General features: G+C 35.2%; 1 long non-coding RNA gene across 1 annotated transcript; it reads right to left on the bottom strand.

Annotated features, from left to right (window-relative positions):
* Window positions 1-4581: 4581 nt before the first annotated feature.
* On the bottom strand, window positions 4582-5067 carry LOC142237465 (uncharacterized). Its single transcript, XR_012722493.1, has 2 exons — window positions 4833-5067; window positions 4582-4775 (listed from the first exon to the last, which is right to left on the bottom strand). It is a non-coding gene; the product is annotated as an uncharacterized LOC142237465 (long non-coding RNA).
* Window positions 5068-6000: the final 933 nt, after the last annotated feature.

Below are 6000 nucleotides of genomic sequence, written 5' to 3' on the forward strand. Positions count from 1 at the left end.
GATAAGTCCCCGGTCTGACACATAGATGGCGTAATATGCATTAAATGCATATTATTTTTATATAGTACCAACCTTCAAATGATTCGTTCAAATGTCGTGTCGTCTGTAAGTCAATTAGTTTATGATTTTTTTCACGATTACTTTTCTTTAATAATCAATTTTAAGGAATACAATCTTTGTGAAAATTTGCTTTGGGATATTCCCCATCAAGTTATAATGAAATCTGCAATAAATATGTATAATTATATGGCCTTTTTCTGATTTAGTTTTAACTTTATGGAAAAAATGACGATTTTAGCGGCTAAACTCGAACTTAATACCCACTCTAAACTCGAACTTAATACCCACCTTAAAGGTGAGTACTATGTTCGAGTTTAGCCGCTAAAGGGAAAACTAAATCAGTAATAATCCATTTTATGCCAATGAATGCGTGGCATAACAGTAGAAAAGAAATAACAGGTTGGCTGATAAATCCCCGGTCTGACACATAGATGGCGTAGCAAGTATTAAATGCATATTATTTTTATATAGTACCAAACTTTAAATGATTCGTGTCAAAATTTGACGTCTGTAAGTCAATTAGTTTGTGAGATAGAACGTCTTTTGTGAAGCAACTTTTGTTATTGTGAAAAAAATGGGAAAAAGGAATTTCGTGTTTTGATAAAATACTGTTTTCTGAAGGGAAAAAATACGGTGGAATCAAAAACTTGGCTTGATAATGAGTGATAATGAGATAATGCAAAATTCAAGCGTGGTGAAATGAGCACGGAGGACGGTGAACGCAGTGGACGCCCGAAAGAGGTGGTTACCGACGAAAACATAAAAAAAATCCACAAAATGATTTTGAATGACCGTAAAATGAAATTGATCGATATAGCAGAGGCCTCAAAGATATCAAAGGAACGTGTTGGTCATATCATTCATCAATATTTGGATATGCGGAAGCTCTGTGCAAAATGGGTTCCGCACGAGCTCACATTTGACCAAAAACAACAACGTGTTGATGATTCTGAGCGGTGTTTGCAGTTGTTAACTCGTAATATACCCGATTTTTTCCGTCGATATGTGACAATGGATGAAACATGGCTCCATCACTACACTCCTGAGTCCAATCGACAGTCGGCTGCAGTGTTGCCAGTACTGGGGATTTATCCCCAAATCGGGGATATTTTTTCGTGGATGGGGACAAAATTTTCGAGTTGGGGACTTGGGGATCTGGTGGGGAATTTCCACAAATTTGGGGATTTTTGTGGGGAATTTTCGATATTTGTTCCGTATACGAGTAATTATCACAGTAAGAACTATGGTTTATATGAAATTATTTACATGATTAAAAAAAGACAAAGAAGTACAGAGATTCTCAAAAATATTAAAAAAAAACTTTCCTCCTCTTTATTCCACGGAATTTATTTGGGTGGCCCAAGAGCATCTTTACAATTTACTCTTTTTCCTAAGAAATTTTTTACTATTGTGAAATTATTTCGTAAGGACTCATATGCGTACATCACTGATTTTGAAAATGTATCCCATATCCCATATCCCGTACATACAGAGTAGAGTTCATATCGGGGCAGCAACACATTTTGATCGAACTCCCAGTTTTATTTCTCGAGCGAGGATTTGCATAAGATGACTCGATGACTCTTTATACCAATAATTAACTCTGATGGGGGCTGGTATCGGATGATATTTTGAGCACCCGTCTCCTGGTTTTGTGTTTTGAAATCTTCATCTTTTTGTAACTCGCAAACTGGTATAAAAAAAATTGCACATTTTTATTTTATTTAAAATGTTTTTTTTTTTTTTTTAATTTTGTACGGATTTTCTACAGCAGAGTCTATTCGTTTACTTTTTTTCCAAAAAACTTGCCGAAAATTTTCATGGGGATTTTTATGGGGAATTTTAAATTAAATTTGGGTTTTTTGGGGATAAAAGCGATCCATTTTGGGGACAAGAGCTCGGAAAATACTGGCAACACTGCTCGGCTGAGTGGACAGCGACCGGTGAACCGTCTCCGAAGCGTGAAAGACTCAAAAGTCCGCTGGCAAAGTAATGACCTCTGCTTGTTGGGATGCGCATGGAATAATTTTTATCGATTATCTTGAGAAGGGAAAAACCATCAACAGTGTCTATTATATGGCGTTATTGGAGCGTTTGAAGAAAAAAGTGTTGTCCCACCAAGACAACGTACCGTGCCACAAGTCATTGAGAACGATGGCAAAAATTCATGAATTGGGCTTCGAATTGCTTCCCCACCCACCGTATCTGGCCAGATCTGGCCCCAGCGACTTTTTCTTGTTCTCAGACCTCAAAATGATGCTCACAGGGAAAAAATTTGGCTGCAATGAAGAGATGATCGCCGAAACGGAGGCCTATTTTGAGGCAAAAACCGAAGGAGTACTACCAAAATGGTATCAAAAAATTGGAAGGTCGTTATAATCGTTGTATCGCTCTTGAAGGGAATTTTGAGAAAAAATGTGTTTTTCTTTGTTAGACCAGGGACTTATCAGCCAACCTGTTAGACTGACTCCAATGATAAAATCGGTTGGAACAATCGGTTTGTAGTTCAATGCCTTTGAATATTGTGCAAGTATGTATTCCAGCTTCCACTCTTTGAGGAACTCATGTTCTATATCAAGGCGTCTTGAGCTGACCACGATCACAAATCTATTGATATAAAAATGCGCTATTTATACTAAATTGACAAAGATCACATTCACATCATAGAAAAGAATTCCATTTATTATTATAGAATTCCATTTATTTTTAATAGAAATTTTAAGGCCAATGTATTTAATTTAGCACCAAACTTAGATAACAATTGTGTCCTTCACGAACTTTGAATGATCCTTGGATACATAATGTCAACGTCGTTCCAACTGTATAAGCCGGTTGTTGTTATTGTCCTAATAGAGATATCTAAATCATTTTCAGAGTCAAATTTATCATTTATTTTGATTTTCCAAGTCAAAATTGCATTGATTACAAATAAAGAGGATTTTAAACGCAAATAATTACAATTCAGTTTTGTATATCAGCTGATTGTTTTCCTTCACAATGATCCTTGTGCCGTTGATCTCAGCGTCGTCTCCATTTTTACAATTTTGGAAGCTTTTATTGTCCTTGAATATATGTCCATATTTTCCCGCGTCAAATTCAACGTATTTTCTTGATTTTGCGACTCAGAATTGCGTCAGAAATAAAAATATTTTAAACCGAAAAAATTAAAATTCATCAAACAATTCACATCAGCTGATTGCTTTCTAGTGATATCGGCCTTTTATTACCGAGTATTGTAATTGGTACAAAAAGTAATCGTCGTCGTCGCCACTCTACAGGAATACCAAATGAATGACGCGACGACTTAAAAGCGACAGACGACAAAAAGCAAAGGCCAGAGCGAGGGCGACTTAAGGAATAAGGGTGATTTTTTTCTAGTCTCTCGCTCTCTCTGACGTTTCTAAACATATGTATGTTTATACGAAGATATTATATGTAAGAAAATGTAATGTCGCAAACATAATATGTTCTAACATATTACAAATATGTCCCAAACGTGTTATACTAGTTCATGAACATTAGATGCTTGCACTTAAAAATAATGTTCTAAAAGTTTGATTTCCAAACATATAATTTTTACACCGAAACATATGAAAAACAGACTTTTTCGTCCGCGTACTTCAATTATCCGCTTCTTTGGCACGAAATTAACTTTTCCAGGTTCATAAATAAATGAAGCAAATTTCTGAAGAAGCTGACTGCGAAGGAAAACCACTAGTTAAGTAAAGATTTTTATAAAATCGGTTAAGAGACTTAATCTACACTGTCCATAGTTAATATAACAATGAATTGAAATTATTTGTGTTGCAAAAAAATTTTTGTAGTTAAATTTTTATATATTTTTTGTTTTTTATTTTCCACAGCCCAATGAAATGTTCCTTTTGTCAAATATGTACTTTTCCGGCGGAAAAGTTCACAGTAAAACATGATTTTTTTAAATTTGCCCTTTTTACATCGATATTTTTGAACCACTTATTACAGATCCAATTATACACCATTGTTCATCTCAATATATTTCATTTAAGTATCAACAACGATACAATCGGACATTTCTAACTCGAGGTATGATTTGTTTAGTGAAAAAAGAGCGAAAAACTAAAAATAACGGGATATCTCAAAGACTTTTCTATAAAAAAATGCCTATATGTAATAGGTACGTCTAGAGAAGTTCACCAATGTGATATCACAATGGACTGAATAGTCTAAGTGAGCCTGATACATCGGGCTGCCACCTAACCTAAACCATCCCTGCCAACATTTTTTGAATTTGGGGACTCTTTTGAGAATCCCCACTACGTCGAAAACAATCATATACGACATCAAAAACTCGTCGGAAAAGCGCCGTCACTATTGAGAAGTTGTACCACGCCAAGTTACTACAAAAATGTTTCGCATGAGTGCAATTATTAGGTGCCTTTATAGATCAATTTAGAACGACGCCAATAAGGGACCCTCCAAACAATCAGAAAAAGTGCATTTTAAGATAGTTGTAAAAGAATCATTGTGGTCGAGTAAAACACGTTTGTTTAGATATTTATTAATTTGATTAAACATTTACAAATTCTTAAAAATATAACATTTATACCACTATCACATTACATTTAACATAATTTTTGGCATTAATGATGATGTTGAGTTACAAGTAGCGAGTTACATGTTGCTGCGTCTATCAACCAGTGTTTTTATTCCATGGAGGCAGCGTGTCTGTAAAATATCTGAAAAACAATCACTTTATTCCATTTGGAGAATCACCAAATTGTTCACCAATATACCTTTCACAATTTTAAGCGTATAATCTATGTTTTCAGAACTTTATTTTCGTTTTTATTTAATTAAAATATAACAAGCTGGTTGCGCTTGGCGTTTCACAAAAAAATGGCTTTTTTAACAGTAGGGATGGCAAATTACTTGCATGTACTTTTTGATGTACCTTTTCATGATGGTTGAAGTGACATTTACGAGTCTGTGGTAACGATGAGGTTGAAATGGAACTTTGAAATGCTGGCAGGGATGTGTCGGCGAAGCGTGCAGAAATTGATTTATGGAATAGAACAAAGCCTAAAAGGGATAACGAAAAACAACCTAGTTAAGGATAAGTACTGCGAAAAAGGGAACTCATACAAAAAGTTGTATTGCAAGTGCTACAAAACATTGTCAACAAAATAGAGGAACAAAAAAAAGAGGCTATTTGTTCTTCTGAAATTTGCTAAAATCAAAAATAAAATTTGGGAAGACCCCCAATAACGCCAATGCTAGGTATACTGAATTTAAGCATCTGGAAGGAGGTTTATGATTCTTGACCTAATCTTTGCAATACATAAAGAAGTCACACACAATAACATGTGAAGAGGGACACAAATTCTTTTATGTCGAAGGACAAAGAAAAATTCTCTAAGTTTTAGCGGAACAAAGGCATTTAGGTATGTAAATTATGTGGTTGAGTCAGCACACAAAGGGAAACATTTATTTTCTACATTTGAAAAAAGTTCGAGGCAAATATCTGGAGTGGAATTGAGAACAACTTTAATTGCGGAGTTTTTGCATGTGGAACGCTGTTCGGACTCAGCTATAAAAAGGAGGTCCCTTGCCATTGAGCTTAACATGTAATCGGGCAGCACTCAGTGATAAGGGAGAAGTTCACCAATGTGGTATCACAATGGACTGAATAGTCTAAGTGAGCCTGATACATCGGGCTGCCACCTAACCTAACCTTACATGCCATTATGCTGACACAATTTTAAATAATTTTAGCATTCATTCCAACATCACGCAGAGATTATATTAAAATCATTTTAATTGAAAATTCGGACGATATGGAAAGTGTCTGCTTAGCAATTCAAAATTGCTAGTTAATGGTTGCAAACGACCAATATGTCAAGGATGTTGTGCAACAAAGTCGTCTCGTCATCCATTTGGTATCCCTGTAGAGTGACGACGACG

The sequence above is a fragment of the Haematobia irritans genome, chromosome 5, assembly GCF_050003625.1.
Source record: "Haematobia irritans isolate KBUSLIRL chromosome 5, ASM5000362v1, whole genome shotgun sequence".
In the NCBI taxonomy this organism is placed as follows: Eukaryota; Metazoa; Arthropoda; class Insecta; order Diptera; family Muscidae; genus Haematobia; species Haematobia irritans.